Below are 24,626 nucleotides of genomic sequence, written 5' to 3'. Positions count from 1 at the left end.
AATCATAAGGTTTTCACCATTTAGTTGTTGAAAGTACTACCAATTCTGACCTGAAATGAAAACAAGTGCAAAACAAACAAACAAAAAACTTATGCAGACAAAACAAAACAAAACAAAAACAAACCACCAAAAAAAGACTTTAAACCTTCAAGAAAAATTTCACAGTGAAGTAATTTATGTATTTCTTCAGAACCTTTATTTTGTCATCTGCAAAATATTCAAGTGTGTGAAGATTCTTGTTCACTTTTACTGTCTTATGAAATTTGCAAAGAAAAGATTTTTGTAAATACAGCTGTTTCACTTACCATCAAGCCAAACACTAGAGCTGGTGATAGTTCAAAAAAAAAAAAAAAATTTATTCAGTACATTTAGTATAGTTGGTTGTCAGCAAATATTTCACTAAATCATCAGATCTTTATTATTTTAAGTCATTTGCTAATTTATTCTGTAAAAGATTACTGGACTTGAGATCATTTATGTACAATAATTACTATCCACAGAATCACAGGGTGGTTTAGGTCAGAAGAGACCTCTGCAGGTTATTTGGTCCAACCTTCCCGCCCAAGCATGTTGCCCAGGTCTATGTCCAGATGGCTTTTGAAGATCTCCAAGGAGGGAAGACTCCACCACCTCTCTAGGCAACCTGTTTCAATGCTCCATCACTCACACTGTAAAGAAGTGTTTGCTGATGTTTAGACAGACCTTTTGTGTTCCAGTTTGTGTCCATTGCCTCCTGTCCTGACACTGGGCACTTCTGAAAAGAGCCTGGCTCTGTTTTCTTTGCTTCTTCAGGTACGTATACACATTGATAAGATACCTCCTGAGTCTCCTTTTCTCCAGGCTGAACAGTGTTAACTCTGTCAACCTCTCCTCATAGGAGAGGTGCTCTAGTCCCTTGATCATCTCAGTGGCCCTCTGTTGGATTATTTCTAGTGTGCCCAGGTCTTTGTTGTACTGAGGGGCCCAGAACTGGACACAGAACTCCAGGCACAGCCTCGCCAATGCTGAGTAGAGGGGAAGGTTCACCTCTATTTACCTACTGGCAATACTTTGTCTAATGTGACCAAGAATACCATTAACCTTCTTAGTAGCAGGGGCACATTACTAACTCATGTTCAACTTGTCTACCAGGACTCCTGGGTCTTTTTCTACAGAGCTGCTTTCCAACTGGGTGTCCCCCAGAATATACTGGTGCCTGGGGTTGTTCCTCCAAAGGTGCAGGACTCTGCACTTCTCCCTGTTGAACTTGTGAGATTTTTGTCAGCCCGCCTCTCCAGCATCTGGATGGCTGCACAACCCTCTGGTGAGTCAGCCACTCCACACAGTTTTGTGTAATCTGTGAATATACTGAGGCTGCACTCTACCCAATTAGTTAATGATCTGGATGAAGGGACAGAGTGTATCCTCAGTAAGTTTGCAGATGTCACAAAGCTGGGAAGAATGTATGATATGTAGGAGGTTTATGCTGCCATCCAGAGGGACCTTGACAAATTGAAGAAATGAGCTGACAGGAACCTCATGGAGTTCAACAAGAAGAATTATTGCGGGTGGACTAATCCCAGGTACCAGTATTGGATGCCACCAAGCTGGAAAGAAGTTTTGCAGGAAAGGATCTCGGGGTGCTGGTGGACAGCAGAATGATGGCATACAAACAGTGTGGCCTTGCCACACTGAGTAGTGACCTGGGCTGCATTAGGTGGAATGTTGCCATCATGCCTAGGGAGGTAATTCTTTCCCTGTACTCAGCACTAGTGAAGCCTCACCTGGAGTACTGTGTCCAGTTTGGACTCCTCAGTACAAGAGGGATGAAGCTACCACATATAATCTAGCAAATAACCATTAAGATGATTTCTGGATTGGAGCATCTTTTTGAGAAAAAGCTGTGAGAGCCTGGAGAAGAGAAGACTCAGTGGGGATCTCACCAGTGAATACAAATAACTGAAAGGAGGTTTTAAATAAGGCAAAGAGAGCCACAGTCTTCCCAGTCATGCCTGGTGACGGGACAAGAGGCAAAGGACAAAAAATGAAACACAGAAGATTCCCTTTGAACAAGAAATAATTTTTCATTGTGAAGATGAGTCAACTAGAACAAGTTGCCCAGAAAGGTAGTGGAATCTCTCTCCTTGGAAATGTTCAAGTCGTGTGGACGTGGTCCTGGGAGTGCTTGAGCAGGGGTGTTGAACCAGATGATCTCCAGAGTTCCTTTCCAACCTTTACTGCTCTGTAATTCTGTGAAAGGAACCATGAAGTGGAAAATCCATTTTGCTAGCATATGACCTCTTCTATAAGATTTTAATATTGGTACTAACCACAGTAACATGTACCCTGGTGGGACATTTATATGAAAGAAAGTGTTGTTACTGTTTTTGTGAAACTAATTTTGTTTCCTCTTTTTTCAGCATTAATTGGCTGATTCATTCACAATGCACTATGACTAACTGTGTAGCAACATTCTAATATCTTAGGACATTATGCATTTTCTTCAAGAGCAGGCAGTTTGACAACATGTTAGGGGAGGTTCATATTTGCCTGTGCTCATGACATTATTCTCTGAGAAAAGTTACGTTCTAGGCCACAAAAGTTGGGTTTCAACTGGTAGAACTGTATTTCATCTGGTAGAATGGAAATCTGAGTAGTGAAGGTAACTCTTCTCATGCTAGTTTACTATGTTGGCATTAAATCTGTCTGAAAGGTTCCTGGGTATTAACAACTCAGTACAACTGTATGCTTGTCCTCCCTTTAGCATATCCTCACAATAGGTTTGAGATAATGAGCAAGGAAAAAAAAATATGGATGTAATGGATATGGATATAATGGATTTATTATTAAATAAATCCACCACCTTTGTAAAGTTTATTCTACAATCTATTATCAACACCCATCGAAGACACTGAATTTCAGAGGTACATGGTGCTAAGATGAAATCTGATTTCCAAAACTCAACATGCAAAGGTGTAGTGCTATGGAGAAAATTTGTTCATAAGCCAGAATCGCTTATGTCTGCTTGGCAAACTACATATCTTCTGTCACCTGATACTGGTCCCACCTCAGTACTAAGTTACACCTTTTCACTTGTACAGATGATGCCATTTTGCACTGTTTGGATATTAAGCAAGGACTGTGAGAAGCTTAGGAGTTAGAACATATTTTTCAAGAATCCTGTTAGGATTACCGTATTCTGAATAATCAAGATTCTTAGCATGCAAAGAGGCTGAGATTACTTTTTCATTCTGACAACAAGCCTGCATCTGTACTTGAATAAACTACAAGTGCATTTGGGCTTGGAAACCTAGTCTGTAATTTGAAGGTCTTGCTTTCTTGTCGTCATTCATGCAGAGGAAAAAAAAAAATGGTAAAACCAGAAAACAAAATCAAACAAAGCAGTGAAGTCTTTTGATAAACAGAAGAAATATCAGACAAAGGTTGTTTTCATGTAGTCTTATAAGACTGTGATTGTGTCCTGGCTTCAGTTAGGACAGAGTTAATTTTCCTCCTAGTATATGGTAGGGTGCTATGTTTTGGATTAGGATGAGAAGAGCACTGATAACATGCTGATGTTTTAATTGTTGTAGAGCAGTGCTTACACCAAGCCAAGGACTTTTCAGCTTCTCGCTCTGTCCTGCCAGCGGGCAGGCTAGGGATGCAGCAGGAGCTGGGAGGGGACAGACCCAGCACAGCTGACCCAAACTGGCCAAAGGGGTATTCCATACCATTTGACGTCATGCTGAACAATATATAAGGGTGGCTAGCCGGGGTGGGGGGGGGGCCGGCTGCTCGGGGATAGGCTGGGCATCGGTAAGCGGGTGGTGAGCAATTGCATTGTGCATCACTTATTTCGTACACATTATTATTATTATTATTATTATTATTATTATTATTATTACTATTGTTATCATTTTTCCTGTCTTAATAAACTGTCTTTATCTCAACTCACAGGCTTCACTTTCCTGTTTCTCTCCCCCATCCCAGAGAGGGAGGGGGGAGGGTGAGCGAACGGCTGTGTGGTGTTTGGCTGCCAGCCGGGCTAAACCACAACAGTCCTTTTGGCGCCCAACGTGGGGCACGAAGGGTTGAGATATCGACAGATTTGACCCGAGTGTGTTAAACTAAAATTGGTATAAGTATTCGAACCTGCTTAATAGTTGCTAGTCACAATGTTGATTGCCTTAATCTCAAGTCTGCTGTGCCTGTTTCCCAAATTGAGTTTTATAGCACGTTACTTTCTGTATGTGCTCCCTGTAGTGCTGTTTATCCTTTCCGGGCCCTGGTTTAAGATTGTTATGGTACTGTGTGGTGTAACGATGGCTTATGAAATGATGAGATTTCTGGTCATGACTCTAACCTGGTATTTGTACTCAGCACTGTCGTCGACTCTATACTTCGGAAACCATATCTCAGAAACTATTAGCAATTACACCTATTGCCTTTTTTCATCAGGGAGTCAATCTCTGGAGGGGACAGGGGAAGATATTTTTTCCTACCTGTTCACTCTCCCTTCCTCCTTCACCACCCTCTTATCCCCCGAGCTAGTTACGGTAGCTCTCCAAGATGTTGAATATCCTTGGGATACTCAGACCAGCATGTTCTTGTTGTTATGTCTCCTGAATGCGCTTCAGGTTTTGTTTAAGGTTAAACAACTACTTACGAATCCCATCTGGAGATCTGTCTTGAGGCGGGATAGTTGCGAGTGGCAGGGAGTGTGGGAGGATAAGGGCAGGTTTCTAGAGCAGTGCGCACCTCCAGTGTTTTGGACATTCACCCCTGAACAACTGCAAAATCCTAAAAAACTGGTAGAATGCTTGAAAAAAAGGTGTCATGACTCTGGCAGTTCCAAAGTGACACAAATCACTGTGGCGTGCTGGGGTCTGGCTTGTGCCTATCGAGCTGCAATTGATGCTACTATCAACCTAGTGACAGACCCTGCGGCCGTTCCAGTCCCGGCTCCTGCATCCGTTCCAGCTCCAGCTCCCGCAGCCGTTCCAGCTCCAGCTCCTGCAGCCGTTCCAGCCCCTGCAGCTGCTCCAGCTCCTGCAGCCGCTCCCACTCCTGTGGCTGGGTCAGAGAAACGAACTGTAGCAGTGCAAGTTGTCCCTGCAGAGGCTATTCCAACCCCTATGGCAGACCCTGTGGCTGGGTCGGAGAAACGAACTGTAGCAGTGCAAGTTGTCCCTGCAGAGGGTATTCCAACCCCCGTGGCAGACCCTGTAGCTGGGTCAGAGAAGCGAGCTGTAGCAGTGCAAGTTGCCCCTGTAGACAAGGTGAAAAAATGGTATAGAAACTCAGGTCGTTTAGAACGCAGAGAGTCTTCTGCTAAGTCTGGGTGTGGAGAAGACGAGGCTGGGCCATCAAGTGTGCAGGAAGATGAAGATGAGGATGAGGATGTAGAAAAATCAACAGTAACTACCCGAACCCTATACCAGCGTGAGCTACGAGATGTGCGAAAAGATTTTGGTCGCTGTATAGGTGAGCAGCTTGTCACCTGGCTGCTCCAGTGCTGGGACACTGGAGCCAATGGTGTGGAATTAGAGGGCAGGGAAGCCAGGTGGTTGGGATCCCTTGCTAGAGATGCAAGCATTGACAAAGCAATTGGAGATGGAACACGATCTCACAGCCTCTGGAGGCGTCTCCTGTTAGCTGTGAAGGAAAGGTATCCCTTCAAGGAAGAACTTGTATGTCTACCAGTCAAGTGGACCACCATGGAGAAGGGAATTCGGTACCTGAGGGAATTAGCTGTACGGGAAGCAATTTATAAGGACCTAGACGATGCACAAACATCCACAGATCCAGATGAAGTCCAGTGTACTCAACCCATGTGGCGGAAGTTTGTACGGAATGCACCATCATCATGGGCCAGCTCATTGGCAATAATAACCTGGAAAGATGGTGAAGACCCCACAGTGGGTGACATGGCTAAACAACTCCGGCAGTACGAAGGAAATCTCTCCTCTTCCCTACAGGCCTGCGTCTCGGCTGTGGAGAAACTCTCTGAAGAGTTCCACCAACTTAAAGAGAATTTATCTTCCCCCCCCCCGAACAAACCAGTGGCCACCAACTAAAAGAGAATACTTTGGAGAAACTTTTTGAAGAGGTCCACCAACTTAAAGAGAGTGTATTTTCTTCCCCACCTGTACAAACCAGTGTCTCGGCTATTAGGGGTAAACGTTCAACCGTGCAAAGAAGACAATATGGTGGGTACACACCCCGCACCACCCTGTGGTTTTACCTACGTGACCATGGAGAGGACATGAGAAAATGGGATGGAAAATCTACTGAGACCCTAGAGGCACGGGTACGTGAGTTGCAAAAGAAAACAATCGGGAGAAAGGGGTTCTCTGAAAAGTTTGCTGCTCCAACTTCCAGCAGGCAGTCCTTTAAACACAGAAACGAAGATTCTGACCAGGACTAGAGGGGCCCTGCCTCCAGCCAGGGGGAGGAAATGGACAGTCGAGTTTATTGGACTGTGTGGATTCGATGGCCTGGCACGTCTGACGCACAGAAGTATAAGGCTTCAGTAGACACCGGTGCACAATGTACTCTAATGCCATCAAGCTGTAAAGGGCCAGAGCCCATCTGTATTTATGGCGTGACAGGGGGATCCCAGCAGTTAACTGTATTGGAAGCTGAAGTGAGTCTAACCGGAAACGAGTGGCAAAAGCACCGTATTGTGACTGGCCCGGATGCTCCGTGCATTCTTGGCATAGACTATCTTAGAAGAGGATATTTCAAGGACCCAAAAGGGTTCCGCTGGGCTTTTGGCATAGCTGCCTTAGAGACAGAGGACATTAAACAGTTGTCTACCTTGCCCGGTCTCTCAGAGGACCCTTCTGTTGTGGGGCTGCTGAGGGTTGAAGAACAGCAAGTGCCAATTGCTACCACAACTGTGCACCGGCGGCAATATCGCACCAACTGAGACTCCCTGATTCCCATCCATAAGCTAATTCGTCAACTGGAGAGCCAAGGAGTGATCAGCAAGACCCATTCACCTTTTAATAGTCCCATATGGCCAGTGCAAAAGTCTAATGGTGAGTGGAGACTAACAGTGGACTATCGTGGCCTGAACGAAGTCACGCCACCACTGAGTGCTGCAGTGCCGGACATGCTAGAACTCCAGTATGAACTGGAATCAAAGGCAGCCAAGTGGTATGCCACAATTGATATTGCTAATGCATTTTTGTCCATCCCTCTAGCAGCAGAGTGCAGGCCACAGTTTGCTTTCACTTGGAGGGGAGTCCAACATACTTGGAATCGGCTGCCCCAGGGGTGGAAACATAGCCCTACCATTTGCCATGGACTGATCCAGTCTGCGCTGGAGCAGGGGGAGGCTCCTGAACACCTGCAGGACATCGATGACATCCTTGTGTGGGGTGACATTGCAGAGGAAGTTTTCGAGAAAGGAAAGAAAATAGTCCAAATCCTTCTGAAGGCCGGTTTTGCCATAAAACAAAATAAAGTTAAAGGACCTGCACGAGAGATCCAGTTTTTAGGAATAAAATGGCAAGATGGACGTCGTCAAATCCCAATGGATGTGATCAACAAAATAACAGCTATGTCTCCACCAACTAGCAAAAAGGAAACACAAACTTTCCTAGGTGTCGTGGGGTTTTGGAGAATGCATATTCCAAATTACAGTCTGATTGTAAACCCGCTCTACCAAGTAACCCGTAAGAAGAATGCTTTTGAATGGGACCCTGAGCAACGACAAGCCTTTGAACAAATTAAGCAGGAAATAGTTCATGCAGTAGCCCTTGGGCCAGTCCGAACAGGACCAGATGTAAAGAATGTGCTCTACACCGCAGCCGGGGAGAATGGTCCCACCTGGAGCCTCTGGCAGAGAGAACCTGGGGAAACTCGAGGTCGACCCCTGGGGTTTTGGAGTCGGGGATACAGAGGATCTGAGGCCCGCTATACTCCAGCCAAAAAGGAGCTATTGGCAGCATATGAGGGAGTTTGATCTGCTTCGGAAGTGGTCGGTACTGAAGCGCAGCTCCTCCTGGCACCCCGACTGCCGGTACTGGGTTGGATGTTCAAAGGAAGGGTCCCCTCTACACATCATGCAACTGATGCTACATGGAGCAAGTGGGTTGCACTGATTACTCAGCAGGCTCGAATAGGAAACCCCAGTCGCCCAGGAATCTTGGAAGTGATTATGGACTGGCCAGAAGGCAAGTACTTTGGGATATCATCAGAGGAGGAGGTGGTCCGTGCTGAAGAAGCCCCACTGTACAACAAGCTACCAGAAAATGAGAAGAAATATGCCCTGTTCACTGATGGGTCCTGTCGTATTGTGGGAAAGCATCGGAGATGGAAAGCTGCTGTATGGAGTCCTACACGACGAGTTGCAGAAGCTGCTGAGGGAGAAGGTGAATCGAGTCAGTTTGCAGAAGTGAAAGCCGTTCAGCTGGCCTTAGATATTGCTGAACAAGAAAAGTGGCCAGTTCTCTATCTCTATACTGATTCATGGATGGTAGCAAATGACCTGTGGGGGTGGCTACAGCAATGGAAGCAGAACAACTGGGAACGCCGGGGCAAACCCATCTGGGCTGCTGCATTGTGGCAAGATATTGCTGCCTGCGTAGAGAACCTGGTTGTAAAGGTACGCCATGTAGATGCTCATGTGCCCAAGAATCGGGCTACTGAAGAACATCAAAACAACCAGCAGGTGGATCAGGCTGCTAAGATTGAAGTGGCTCAGGTGGACCTGGACTGGCAACATAAAGGTGAATTATTTATAGCCCGATGGGCCCATGACACCTCAGGCCATCAAGGCATAGATGCAACATACAGATGGGCTCGTGACCGAGGGCTGGACCTGACCATGGACACTATAGCACAGGTTATTCATGACTGTGAAACATGTGCTGCAATTAAACAAGCCAAATGGTCAAAGCCTCTCTGGTATGGAGGACGATGGCTGAAATACAAATATGGAGAGGCCTGGCAGATTGATTACATCACACTCCCTCAAACCCGCAATGGCAAGCGCCACGTACTTACAATGGTGGAAGCAACCACCGGATGGCTGGAAACATATCCTGTGCCCCATGCCACCGCCCGGAACACTATCCTGGGCCTTGAAAAGCAAGTCCTATGGCAACATGGCACCCCAGAAAGAATTGAGTCAGACAATGGGACTCATTTCCGAAACAACCTTAGAGACACTTGGGCCAAAGAACATGGTATTGAGTGGGTGTATCACATCCCCTATCATGCACCAGCCTCCGGGAAAGTTGAACGATACAATGGACTGTTAAAGACTACACTGAAAGCAATGGGTGCTGGGACATTCAAAAATTGGGATACACATTTGGCAAAGGCCACCTGGTTAGTCAATACTAGAGGATCTGCCAACCGAGCTGGACCTGCCCAATCAAACCTGTTACGCACTGTAGAAGGGGATAAAGTTCCTGTAGTGCACGTAAGAAACATGCTGGGTAAGACAGTCTGGGCTACTCCTACCTCAGGAAAAGGCAAACCCATTTGTGGGATTGCTTTTGCTCAGGGACCCAGATGCACTTGGTGGGTAATGCAAAAGAATGGGGAGGTCTGGTGTGTACCTCAAGGGGACCTACTACTGGGTGAGAATAGCCCATGAGTTGAATTGTAGTATGTTAATTATCATATAATACTGTATGTCATCACTACCATGATTGTTATGTATCATAGATGAAAATGGTGATTAATTAGAAGGTATTGGAAAGAGTGTAACCTGAGCATGACATAAATGGTATGGAATAAGGGGTGGATATCTGTCCTGGTTTCAGGTAGGATAGAGTTAATTTTCCTCCTAGTAGCTGGCAGGGTGCTATGTTTTGGATTAGGATGAGAAGAGCGCTGATAACATGCTGATGTTTTAATTGTTGTAGAGCAGTGCTTACACCAAGCCAAGGACTTTTCAGCCTTCTCGCTCTGTCCTGCTAGCGAGCAGGCTAGGGATGCAGCAGGAGCTGGGAGGGGACAGACCCAGCACAGCTGACCCAAACTGGCCAAAGGGGTATTCCATACCATTTGACGTCATGCTGAACAATATATAAGGGTGGCTAGCCGGGGTGGGGGGGGGGCCGGCTGCTTGGGGATAGGCTGGGCATCGGTCAACAGGTGGTGAGCAATTGCATTGTGCATCACTTATTTCGTACACATTATTATTATTAATATTATTATTATTATTATTACTATTGTTGTCATTTTTCCTGTCTTAATAAACTGTCTTTATCTCAACTCACAGACTTCACTTTCCTGTTTCTCTCCCCCATCCCAGAGAGGTGGGGGGGAGGGTGAGCGAACGGCTGTGTGGTGTTTAGCTGCTAGCCGCGCTAAACCACAACAATATCCCTTTCATATATATTTTTTTTTGTTTCTTTGTTCTTTACTTCCAAAAGGTCTGAATTTCATATAGACATTTTCTTCTGTTATAGAAATGAACTCCACTGTATTGTAAAACTAGAAAACGATGAGTATTGGTTAAAAACAGCTAGCAATCCTACTCTCTCCTGTATATACAGATAAAATATTGAGAATTTCCCTTAAATTAAAAATGAAGATAAACAGAGTGGGAAAAATAATAATTTCTTTGCAGATTTTCAACAGTCTTGGTTTACTTTTGAACTAGAACTTGATGAAATATTTGAAGTTGGTTCCAACTGGAATGCAAATGTATGCAAAAATTCAATCAATTTAGGTTAACATGTCTTATTCTCATTCTTAATTAGTACTTTCAGGTTCTTTAAATCCCCAAGGAGATCTTAGTTTATCCTGCTGAGTATTTTTAAAATTAATTAGGCCTTTATGATTTGACCTTATCTGTTGAAATTCACTTAACTGAAGCTGTCATGAGTAATTATAGACACCTAAGAAATGAAGGAAGAACACTTCATTTTGGAGAATTTATAGCCAGATATTTTAGCTTAATTAAAAACAAAATATATTTTTGACATATTGTGTAGTTTGCTGTACGATAACAATTTAGGTAGCATTAAGACCATTAAAGCAAGTTTTATTCAAGCTCAGAAGACCAAGAGATAATACAGGAAAACATGAATTACAAAGAATCAAAGATAAGATTACTTCATACATCCAAGTGTTAAAGCCTAATTCCATGTGGTGCAATACAAAACATCATGCTGCAGTTTCATTTGAAGCCCTATTCAGGGCAGAAAAAATGGTCCCTCCACTAAAGGGATTTTGAGACTTGTATTGAACGTAGTAACCTAATGTGGACACATTTTCATATTTTATTTTAATTAGTTACGATATTACAGCTTTTCCTGAAAACTCTGATTACTTTGAATGAGTAGGAATTAGCAGTTTTAGAGAGATCTTTAGCTACTATTTGTGATTATTTAAGACTGATGGTAGTTGTGAGGACTCCATTGCTCTAAGATGGATTCCACATCAGTAACTTAAATTGTAACAATTTTGGTTATATCCATTTTCCTGACATTCTCTTCTGCAGCAGATTTCAATAACTTGTGGGTGTTTTTACCCATCTTGTTAACCCTAAACTGTTTTCTACTTAGATGAAAGCTTTCACATGTACCTACTCTTTTACATTGAGTTTCTGTGACCTGTCCACTTACACATCTGTGTTTTTTTGTTTCAGCTTGGATGAAATTGCTTCAGAATAATCCAATTTGTGTGGTCTACTCAGGGAATGTTTTCACTCTGTGCTCAGAGGCTGGTCAAATGAGTGAGTCAGGGGGGTGCATAATACAAAATGGAAAGCAATATCCTCAGAGTACATAAAAACAGGACAAATTTCACAGGCTAATTTCACGGTTGTGTAGTAGAATAGTAGAAGTAATGAAGTCTAGTTTTAGAAAGATTTGTTGGATTTCAAATACTTCAAGTAGTTCTTAGTAGTGTAGAAGTATTACATGAATTTGTAGTGGACCATCTCACATCTCTTTTTTTTAAAGATTAGCCTTGTTAATCTGGGGTGTGTGTGTATAACACATGCTTGAGTCAAAGAGGTTAAATTGTCCTAATATCAACCACATTAAAATGTTTATCATGTACTACTAGCCTTTGGATGGAAAATAAGTGGACTCATATTACTGTGTGTTTACCTTTTCATTGCAAACTTCACTAAGTGGTAGAAAGCCAGGGTGGCATGTTGTAAGGGGTGCACGCGTTTTGGATCTAATTGTAATTCTAACAGAAATATGGAAAGCAGTTATAGTGAGTTAAGCTGGACTGGGAAACTATCTTGTAAGACATCATATAAGCTGCTCCTTGCATGTCTTTATTTATTTATTTATATTTTTATTTATTTATTTTCAGTAGGTAAAAACTTGTTTTAGTTGGTACTTAGAATAAGTAAAGTGTGAAAGGCTTGAACTTCTCAGAAAAGGATGAATGATCTGTAACAGTCACATGAGAAACAGGTGGACTAATGAATGAAGGTCAAAGTCTATTAAATTAGAAAACAAAGGTGTGCATGGTCTTCCCATGTCCTCTTACGTGCTCCCCATTTGAAGATCTCTGATGTACTTTGAAAGGCGTGGAAGCTGTCGTTCAATAAACATACAGGTCCTATAGCTGTTATCCTGATTCCTTATTGACCAGCATTGACAGAGAAACCTGAATTAGGTGAAATAAATATTGTATGCACTAAATTCTGGATTGAGTCCGGAATACTTTGTAGATATTATACTTCAAAGTTTGGATAGGCTAAATTGTACCATATGCACTTAAGAAATAAAAAGGTTCGTGTAAAAAGACAGGGGCTAAACTACTGGATATGAATTAATGGCTTTAAATTGGAGCAAGTGTAAGTGTTGCACAACCCTTAAACCCTGAGGTCAGTGAGGCCCTGCAGTGCTTACTCACAAAGACTGAAGGATCTCCATTTCAAAAAATGTTTTAAGAATAAGGAAATATTTGCCAGAAGATATATAGATGTATGTGATTTTGCCTTGGGTGTGAACTATGGTCTAAGTGATCTCATGTAGACCCTTCCCCGCCCAATTTACCTTGGCTCTTCATCTATAACCTAGGTTGTCTGGTCACCTGCATGAAACATGTCTTCAAAAAGTAGAATTTTCTGTCGCATGGAGCACCAAGAGACACATCTCAGGTGCCCGGATCTCTGCTTTAGTTGCTTGAAGCACTTTTTAGTCACCTGGTCTCTTACTGGAACAAAAGACAATAAGTAGGGCACTGAGGATAACTGAGAGTATTAGTATTAAAAAGTTGTTTTAAATTCTGTGTTTTGAATCTTGAGTAAAATGTTTCTTCTAGTTAAAATAATACATAAATAAATAAAAGTGGGTGAATACAAGGTGCTCAGCTACTGTTTGGCCATATTACCAAAGAAAAAATAATACCCCATTTTCACAACAACTACCTACTCTCTGTAATTTTTTTTCTGTCAGCCACAAAGGTTTAGAGTTTAGTTTAATGAAATACAAAGAACTATGAACAAGTTAGGAAACACTTAATTTAGTCTGTTTTGTTTCGAATTATCTTCTCATTCTTCGTGCAGCTGCAGCAGCCAAGGTTGCAGGTAATTGCAGCCGAGGTTTCAGTAATAAAATGTCTTGATATTGTAAATTAGCCAGGTGATTCTTTGGGGTATCCAGCATGACATGAATAGCAATGTTTTCTCACCTAACCTGTGTTAGAAACAGAAGTATGTCCTGATATTCTCATACTGTCTGTTTAATCTGGGAAGTACAAGCAGTGTTTGGCTGTATTCTGAAACACATTGATAGGATGTAAATCATGTTTGTTTCATGACAGAACTTCATAGTATCAGTGATTATTGGCCATTACTGTTAGTAATCTGCGGACTGGCCTTTCCCAGGCAGTTGGTCTGTCTAGTCTAAGCAGACAGCTCACAAACGTTGTCAACTGACTCTTTATAGGTGCTTTCAACTGTGTTTATATATACCCACTGAATATCTTCACTGACTCACATTACTGAAAGCTTTTTTTGCCCCCAGATAAGCAACATTTTGAAAGGTAGAATTGTTCTGGTGTTTAAAGTATCATCTATTTTATATTAATTTATATACGTGTGTGTATATTAGACTATTTTGGAAAATTCTTATCTCATATTTTCCATTTTCTATTTTCATGCAGAGCTGATACTGTATAAAATCATATTAAGAATCTGCATGCAGTTTCATGTGAGATGTTATATGTTACAATTCCTCTTGGTCGTTTTTTTGCGTGTGTTCTGCATTCAAGGACTGTAACTGACGTCCTGTGCCAAATCCTATATAGTTACAAATATTTCATCAGAGCAATTGCATGACTGAGAGCAAAGAAAAGGCATGTGTAAGCACCAAGTCACAACTTCACTGACAACATTTAACTGCAGGAGTTAATGGACACTTCAGTCTCTCCAGAGACTTGTGCTTGTCCATTTGAATCACCTGTATCTTTCATGTTTGAAGTGGAAGGGAAAAAGGATCAAGATACTGGTTGGAAATGGCATTAGTTTTTCTTCTCAGACACTGTTCTCTAGGAGTTAGCTTTAGTATTTGTTGATGGGTGGTTACAATAATGTCTATCAACTTGTAATCCTGATGTCTGTTAAACACTGTTCTCTGCTGTTGGGAGGGAGGTAGAACAACAACATAAGATACGAGGCCTTTGACAACTTGCATATTATGACAGAGCATTCTTTTCTAATTCTGCTAGCCCTAGTTGCTCCACCTAAACAAGCAGTTAGTCCTGCCATGCTAGAGCATGCGTGCCAACCCAAAGGAATACAGGGTTGAAAAGGCTCGAGCATAACCCTAAAATCATGAAGATGGAAGCAGTTTGACTTTTCCCTTCTCTTTAAAAGCTGCTCATTGCACATCATCTGTTCATTTTCCCCCCTTGGTAAAAGTTGCACTCTATTCATTTGTGTTACATTGCAGGTTCACTCTGAAGGATGTGCGAAGGCTGAGTCTTCATGGGGATTCTGCTCTCTGGGGCTAGAGAAGAGCCTGAGGGCCATCGCCTGTATAAACCTGCTTGAGATCTGCAAATGTAATGAGCAAAATATGAGTGTCTCATCTCATTTCAACCATGGCAGATGGGGATTCAAGTGAAGAGGGGAAAGAGTCCAGAGTGTTGCTTGTTAACAGTAATTCCTATTAGTCTAAAATAGATCTTGGTTTCACTAGATGTTTTTCTACTAGCAGGAACCAAAGCTGTGAGTTAGTAATGATTGGTCATCCTTCTCTTCATGCAAACATACTTGAGTTATAAATGGACGGTGTGGAAAGTTTATCCTACTCAATTTTTCTGTATAATTGGGGTTGCTCTGAGTATGTCCTTTTATTTAAACTCTTAACATTGGAGAAGATTATAAATAATATGGAAGAAGTGCAGGGAAAACTAACTCTTTCAATAATGAGTCACTCAGCTGAATTTTTAGCTCAAATACTCTACTGGCTCAAATTCCCATCTTGTGTGTGTATCAAAGCAGTGAATTTAATTTTCTTACTGCTTTCTAAAATATCCCCATAATATTTCTGAGGATTTGGGGAAAAGAGAGTTGTGTTTTTCTGAATCAGGAATGATTCTCTTGTTGGGGAAACCTTGAAATTCACCCTGATGCTCCAGCAGACCTAATCTGAACATTTGATTAACCTGTACTCTGGGACTTCTTAGGATACATATCTAGATGCAGCCAGAGTGATCTTCCCATGCTCAGGTGTTTTTCTTTTTTTCTTTAATTCTATATTTTATGTTGAATGTAGACTGTTAAATGAACACAAATGCATTGTTAAAAAAAATGTTGAAGACAAAGACGTGACTTTGATTCTTAGCTGTGAACTTTTTTCTCTCCCTGGAAATTAATAAACTCAGGATTTTTAGGTATTAAGACATGGAGCCCTTGAGACTTGGCATTGGAACAGCTACTGCTACTTTTTTCAGCACAATAATTTTCATTGTGTCTTCATAATAAAGATGCCAATAACAAAGTGAATTATTTTATACACATTGTTCTCAGTGCTTTGTGTTTGTCCTTTCCCCCACATTTTCCTATATTTTTCCATTTTTTGAGAATGTTAGAAGTATTCAGTTAATCATGTTACAATATATGAGAAAAAAAGTCCTTCATAGGTGTAAACACTGTTTCAGACAGATAGCTTGTTCTTTGTGATAAAATTATATTCAAATCTCTCATAGAACACCAACTTGAATTCAGTGTGAAGGCACCTTTACTGAACTGCTTTATTGTACTGAGTAAAAGGGGGCATTACAGAAAATAGAGGAAATAATATGATTTTAAGGATATTGTGTGAGTCAGACTGTTTCACTGACTTTTAGACACTTCGTGTTTTCTAGGATTTTACAGGATTTTGTGGTTTACACCTGTTAAGAAATAAAGGATTTACCTAGCTGATCCATAAGAAAACAAATGTATTCAAACCAAGAGACAAGCAAAGCATGACTACTAACACTAGTTTTGTTTGCAATTAATAACTTTAATTACAGTGATGCTAAAACTTTGATTTCATTTATCACACAGTTCAAAGGGCTGTAAGAGAGGTTGGCTAAACTTGCTGGACATTGGTACAGTGTGCTGCCAGGTCTTGAGTGTTTTCTGATCCTCCTTTTCTAAAGGAGGACAGTTCATTTGCTTAATCTGCAGTAGTAGAGGCCTTAGTTTAGATTCACAGCACATATTAAGGAAACTTAATCACACATGCAGTGACTTGGAGATCTCCTGTGTAAGTATCAAACCAAATGCAAATGTACAAATCCTGTTCTGCTTTTCTGAGAGCTGTTATTAAATTGCCTCTCTTTTATCTGAATTTGTTGAACTTTAGTCTTGCAGTTGTCAATGACATAAATATCAAGAGGTATATGTGAATAAAGAACTGTAGCTTTTCTGTCTCATTGGACATGGAAATCAAAACAAGATAGAGCAGAAAACCCACACCTTCATTGCAATCAGTTCAGGTAGTGTCTGAATTTAGAGCTAATTCAGGTACACCTGTTTGCAAGGTAGCAGAAACTACATGAAATTTACTCTGGGTGCACCAAAGCGTTTATTGGTCTAGCTTTGTAGGGGACTTGAAATCCTCTTGGTAGGTATTTTGTTGAATGCAAAGCAAGTTGTGCAGCCTCCAGCTACCACCACATTCAGTGCTTTTGTGTCCCAGCTCTCTTCACAGGGGATAAATAATGGCAGGTAAGGGATGTGCTGTCATGGCAAGGTGTAACATAAAGTGGGACGGTCATTGTGGAAGTCTGAGGTGAAACTAGGCTTCAGCCAGCCATGATTTTTGCTGCTGAGGAATGGGAAAAGTTGTAATGTCTTTGAAATGGACACGTTCCTCTGGGCTATCTTAGTAATTAAAGAAAAAATGCTTATCATACCAGGTATTTAATATAAATTCCTCCTTATAGAATAAGTTTTTATACTTATTTTATACCTTTATATACTGTATTCATGAAAAATGATAGTCTTAATCTTGCAACCTTCTGTTTCTGAAAGCGCCTCTGGGCAGCTGTATGCTGCCAGTAGCCTCACATATCTGTCTGGCTAGTAGCCCTTGCAGAAGTTAAGAACGTGCTGCTTTTCTCTAAAAGTGTTAGGTTATACTGTTAGTTTACACATCCTCCTGTGTATATTAGAATATACTTCTACTGAGTGTGTGCTCCACTGTTACTCAGTCAAAGCTTGTAGTGCCATCTACTTGATACAGTAACAGATCCTAAATTTAGCAGCTAAAAGCAGAGTCTAGTGAGACAGAAATATCGCTAGGATAAGGATCTTGGCAGATTCATTGCAGGTTTGCATTGTGGGCTGAAAGCCTTGCATTTGATGACTTCAAATTTGTCAGGTGACATTTACAAAAGCACTGGAAATCATGGTAAAGCACTGTGACTAATGATCTAACCTGAACGTTCAAGACAGCAGGACTGTTTGAAAGAGAAGCCATATGCTGCTACTGTGACTTCTGCTCCGCACACCTCTCTCCTTTAACATCATTACTTTGGTGTAGCCCAGAGAAAGCAAGTGAAGCTGGGTTGTTCTCAAATTCCTAGCACAACTCTTCCTACTAAAGTAGGTGTTTTATGATCAATTCCTGCCAGTTGGCTGTCAAATGAGCAAAAGTTACTCTCAGCAAAGTTAACTTCCATGTAATTTATTTGAATCATCCTAGTTTTATATGGTTAAAAAAAATCAACAAAACAAAACCAACAAACTGTCCAAACATTTTTATTTTCTGCATTTTTCCATCTTATGAGTCAGTAATTGCAAAGAGATGGTGTTACTTACAAATCTAAGGGCATCATCCCACCCTAGGGTGATGGTGGTAAATGCTGCCAGTACACTGCCACATAGCAGTCTCATGATGATTACCAAGTAATCAGCCAGACAAGCTGTGCTCTTCTTTTTTTTCTTGAAATTGTTAGCTCTGTTTCTTTTCGAAGATGCTAAAAGTCTGCTTCTTAGAGTAGAAGTTACAGGTGGTCTGTACTTGCAGAATTTGGATCATACAACTTCTGTCTGTCCTGTAGAGCATATAAGTAGCATCTGGGTTAATTTTCTATATATTGTTACTGGTTATTTTATTTATTTATTTATTTATTTAAACACTGTTAAACAAATTGTTACTTTTGCTTACATGGAGAACCTTTGAGGACTCTTATGAGTTACAAACCATAGTTTGGGGGCATAGTCTCAAAGATTGTTATGTTTTTCTGTGTACCACATACTGTAGGATTTGAATGTTTTTCTGATTCTTGAAAGAAAAGTGCATAATCTTTCCTTCTTTTCCATTTCTAAGAATCACAGAATGGTTGAGGTTGGAAGGACTTCTGGAGATCATGTTGTCCAACCTCCCCATTTATAATTGACTGAGTGAAACTCTCATTGTAAACTGCGGTTTGGTGTGAGTAAAAGTCTGACCAGTGCATCAAAACAGCTGAGCTACACTGAGAGTGTAGGAACTGATGAATTTTTCCCTTTGATGTGATAGGGTTTGGTACAGTGTTGTTTCTCATGTCATGCAAAAGATATGAGCTCAAGCTGCCTGTCTTTTCCTGTTTCTAGATACTTGCTATTGCACTCAAGAAGCTTACATGTTCAAATTCAGGAAAAAAAATCTGCAACAGATTGTGTCAAGCTTTGATTTGGCCTAGGTAGTGCTTTAGTGTTTTTCAGTTAGATTTTTTTTTTCTTACTGGGGAGAGACGGTGGCAGGAAGACACTGCTATTCTTGCAAGACGTCAAGAAAGGGGGACCTGCTGGGAAACGGCTCTACTTTCTCTTTTGGGAGCTGTGTCAGGAGTGGAGCGGGAGGGTCTGCTTCTCAGTGGGTTCCTTATGCTTTCTCTGGCTGGATCTTCAGCTGCCGAGAGGAGATCTGAAGAACTTCAAAGTGAGAAATTGCATGACTGCGTCTTTTCTCATTTTTGCTCTGTTATTAAGGTTTTTCAGATGTAGCCCTTCATTACAAAGGGACAGGTTGAAAGGTGGATTGTGAGAGGTCTCTTATAGTTCCCGCAGCCTGGGAAACGAAGATTTGGGAAATGCTTTTTTTGTTTCTGGGACAGCAGATGGAGCTGTTTATTACACACTCAAAACCTCCTTGAAAAATGAAAAATTCAAAAACGTGTCTGAGAACCAGTTTTCATGTTCACTGAATGAGTGCAATGTACTAGCATCCCCAAGATGCTAATTCTCTACATGTAAGTCTGTTTAGAAGTGAGTTGTCAACTGGCTTTGTAAAAATAAATTAATAATAATAAAAAAACCTGCAGCTTTGTCCAGTCCCTTTACTGGCATTCGTGTAATTTTCCATACTTCCCAAATGAAGCAGTTCTGTCCTGGTGTGCCACATATGACTTCTCAGTTTTTCTGCCTTCTTTTTGTGAGCTTACACAGACCTTTACAATTCAAACTTCTGTATTTCTAATTTGATTCATTTTGTCATCATATAAGAATTTTATGTCAGGTATGTCCAGGGATCCTCCTATGGAGGATGGTCTGAGAGTTTTTATGTAAACTCACATTGCTTGCAAAGGCCTCCAGCTTCATCCCTGTTTGATGAGCTGTTGCATATACTGGGCACATATTGTACAAGTCTGCTGGAGCTCTGTAACTGCTCTGCTTGTAGCTCTGTTCTAGCAACACTTTCTCAATCCCTTCAGGTGGTGAAGTCTCCTGTAGCATTACAGGAAATCAGTCCAAAATGTAACAGATTAGATTAATGGAAATTGATATTGTAACTGAATTTAAGCCCAAAACGTTAACAAATAAATTAAAATAATTATGTTGCATGCTTGCAAGCTCAAAAAGCAGAGCAAATATTACTGAATTAAGTCATAGGATACTTAGTAGTAATACATACACTTGCTGTTTTCTTTTGCTAATTAAAGTCAATAAAACAGTAATTGCAGTATCTTTTGTCAGACTGTGCTTAATGATAACCTTTGATGTAAATAAACTTCTTTCATATAACAGTTTTCTTTCCAGTGTTGGCAGGTGAGAAATTTCATTGAGTAAGCACATAATTTAATTTTCTACAGCGGGTAATGTAGCAGAACATTACGGTACGCAATCAAGAACAGAAGCAAAGCATTGCTTGCAGTCTCTGTTTTCTTGGTGTTGTACAGGACCTCAGCTAATGAGGTTTATTGGTGAAATGATCAGGTTTACAGGTGAAATAATAAAGAGCATTACATCATTTGCAGAGCCACTGGGTTCTTGCTTAGCTAATTGTATACTCAGTAAAACTATTCTTGGAAACCAGAGGGATCTGCTTTTGCAGAATTGCATAACTACAGGCTGAAGTCAGGAATCAAGGCTTACAAAACAGTAGCAGCAGCTCAGCATATCATTTTAAATAATCTGAAATTGTCTAATTACTTCTAAAGTGAATTACTTAGTAATGAAAAAATAGCAGTTCATTGTTCATTATTGCTATTATTCATCAGTTCTGGAAGACTTTGGGATGTTTCATGAATACATGGTTGTATTTTATTCCAGTCATTTGACAGCTCCTGAGTAGGCACCTTACTGTAAGTTAGAGATAGTAGATTCCTTCTTTCTGAAATACTTTTGGGATTTTATTAGGATGCGAGTATTTTCATATAAGAATTTCCTGCAGGTACGTCCCCTTCTGATTTTGAAAATCTGAGCAAAACATTTGAATGCTGGTTTAGTAGTTCATACTATCATGGGGGAAAAAATCTAACTGCTTAATGGAGAAAGCTTTGGAAAACATGGTTAGAACCTAACCAATTCAGTCATGTTTGCACGAATTTGCAGAAAAATGGAAATGAGATTTTGGAGGTGTAAACTATCCCATTAATATCAATTCAGATGGCAGTGATGATATTGTTAGTGTTAATGGTTTCTTTGATGAAGGGAATGTACAGGGAAGAAGAGGAAGTAGCCTGTTCTTAAGACTTGAAATGAACGTGAAGCTTCATTGCGGAATGACTAGTAATGACATTTTGATCACTAGTTTTGGTTTTCTGTTACATAGGTGACAGAACTTGCCAGTGAATTAGGAGATCTAAAGCACATCATAAGGGTAGGGTAGGAGTAAATAATTTAAAAAAGCAAGTAAAAATTTGTGCAAAGATATCAGAAGGAGGATGCTTAATGGAGAGTCTTTGCTGGAGTCCTCTGTCTAAAGAGGATGATGGAAAAGGAGCAATCCAGGAAGATGAAGTCTGTTAATGAATACAAAATAATTATTTTGCATTGGCTCTTTTTGGAAGAGTTTAGTAGAGTTTCCCCATCAGTCTCACACTGTGAGGGTCTGCCTTAATTGGAAGTGTCAAGAATAAGTTCTAGACTAAGTGAATAAAAGGAACAGAGATGAGTCTCCGGGACCATAAGGCAATTACTCATAGGTTCCAGAGGAACTCAAAAATGAAGTCTTTGAATTGTGATATAAAAACAGTCTCCTAAATTGTTCCTGGTACCAGGAAAATGGATGAATTTACTATGTGATGCTGGTTTCTGTAAAGGGGATGCAGTAACAGGGGAACTGCAGACTAGAAGGTTTGGTTTCTGTGACTAAATGAATGACAAAGTTAATAAAGGAAATAATTCTCACACTGGGAATGCTGGAGAGGAATCAGTGTGATATTGGAGAGCTAGGGCACTCTTTACAAATGTGGTAGACAGCTATAAGGGAGCCAAGAAGCATGTGAATTAAGGTGATCAAGCTGCTGTACTGCACATGGGATTTAAAAGTCTCTCGATTTCCCTCACTGAAAGCTCAAGGAAACAAACCTGTTGAGCACCAAGAGAATATATTTAATGGATTAATTACTGATTTTAAAAAATGGGGCATAGAAAAAAATAGAACAAATGATTGCTTTCTTTAGTGTGAGTTTATTAGTGGATTTCCCATAAAAAACTATTACTACTATTCTGGCAGAAGAATAAGTAATGAAACGATTAAGTTTGAGTAAGTTGCAAAGAGGCTTCATATCCTTAGTGACAAGGCAGCATGTGAGAATAAATATTGGTAAGTTTAGTTTTTTATACACACACATATATATGCATATAAATGCACACGCATATATTTGCATATAAATGCAAACATGCCAATGTTAATATATATAATATATGCAAAAAAAATATGCAGCAATAGGGTCTGTTGAGAAAAGAGACCTTAAACATCCTGAGTGATAAATTTTTACACAGATAAACTCAGTATTTGGTGGTGATCAAAATACAAGTTGAACATTTAAGTATTAGTGTGAAAGGATTGAGAAATGAGACTCTGCTGTGTTGCTTTAAGTTTATAGTGTCCCAGCATTTTGGATGGTGTGGGCAGTCCTGGCGGCTATCTAGAAAAGAATGGTAGAACTGAGAAGGCACAAAGAAGGGCGGTGAATGTGATCAGAGATGCAGAATGGCTTTTGGCAGGGAGAATGGAAACAGCACTTTTCAAACCATTTGCTGCAATTTGTAAAGAAGTAGTAGAACAGGAGTAAAGGAGTAGTGTGACGCTTTATGCTGGCCTGGGAACAGTAAGCAGCGTGCCTGCTGCTAGCAGTGAAGAGGAATCTTTACAGCTAAGCATGGAAATGCTGCCTCCTTTTCCACAGGGTTTGAAAACTCTCATGCTAGGAAGGCCCATCATCACACTGTTTGGATTAAATGCCTGGAAGTCTCCTGAGCTTAAGAAGAAATGGGTCTGTGACAGGAGTCAGAAAATTTCCACTGTCTCAAGAGTGCTCATTCAGCTGTGTGAGTTAAACTAGCTGAGCTGAAAGTGTCCTGATCTTTTTGTTAGGTTTAAACTGTCTTTTTCAGAAATACCTGCAAGTCATTTGACCTATTTGGCGTAGTCATCTGAATTCTGCTTCACAGAGGAATTTCAGCATTTTAAACTGTAATTTGGCAAACAAAGTGAGGTAAATGTTCACCAGTAAGCCCTGCCTAATATTGCTCCAGTGCTCCATTATTCAGAATTCATAACTCCTAATTTGTGCCTAATGATGCTAATGTCCATCAGCCCTGTTTAGGCAACATGATCGAGCCAGGGACGGTTGATTATTTTAACCTCCATTTAACTGTGAAAAAAGGTTTATCTTACTCTCTGTCATTTTGACATCTAATTAAACACAAAGGTAATGAAACTGTTCTGGCTTATACTGGTTGGAAAAGCTCTTCACATTATGTGTTACCTTGATAATTAATACATGGTTCAGTTACTGCACCTTTACTACACTTCTATTTTGCACTAAACAGAGCTGTCCAGGGATTTTAGAGCATGCAGTCTGTATTAACAAAAGTAATTTTCCAGACTCCTGCTCTCCTGAAATACCATCTTCCCCCATCCCTGTTCCTGCTCTTCTCTCTAGGCTTCAGTTCCATGATGAATGGTAACCACACTCAACTGCAACTTAGTTACCCACTCTATCTCTAACTGCATAATCTTTTTCCTTCCTACCTATGAAGCTAGCGTCACACACTACTATTGGCTTCTCTATTGCTTTTAACCACTGTGGATTCCAGCTTTATTATGCTGTTAGGCAGGATTCTCTTATTGCACACACAATTTAAATGGTTTTATTAAGTAAATTCATCTGTTTCATAGCCAGCATGAATTCTAATGCAGACTAGGCAGCTTTGAGCAGCTGTGTGTTGCTGACACCACCAAAGCTCCTCTGACTGTCTCCAGGGCTCCAGAACATCCTCTAGCATCTACACTGCTGCTGAAACTTGTTTCAGCTTTGTGGATGCTGCTAAGCAGCCTTGAGATGTGGCAAGAATTGGTGGTATAGATGTGAGGTGAACCTGCTTTGCAATGCTGATAAAATACAACGTAGTCATTTTAAAGTTTTGTCTGATATGGTCTGCCACAGGCACAGGTGCATTTAACTTGTTGCTTAAAACTAGAATTTTATCCCACATGTTTTTGCCAGGTTGCTTCTAAGTTGTCCAAAGCCACATGCAACTTTTATCCACCAAAATTGTGCTTTTAAAAGTATGCAGCATGTCTGGATGATAAGTGATTTCTTTGAAACTGGTGAAATACCTGAAAAAGTAACTGTGGTGAGTGCTATATAAATGAGTGATTTGAGGGTGGTGTTGATTTTTTTTTTTTTTCACAGTCTCCAGCTTTGCTCGTGCTTTTTTTTTTTTTTTTTCCAGTTATGATCCTGGGTGTATGTTGTGGCCTGGTGGTCATTTGAAA

Source organism: Cygnus atratus, chromosome Z (assembly GCF_013377495.2).
Source record: "Cygnus atratus isolate AKBS03 ecotype Queensland, Australia chromosome Z, CAtr_DNAZoo_HiC_assembly, whole genome shotgun sequence".
Classification (NCBI taxonomy): domain Eukaryota; kingdom Metazoa; phylum Chordata; class Aves; order Anseriformes; family Anatidae; genus Cygnus; species Cygnus atratus.
This window is presented reverse-complemented; position numbering follows the sequence as displayed.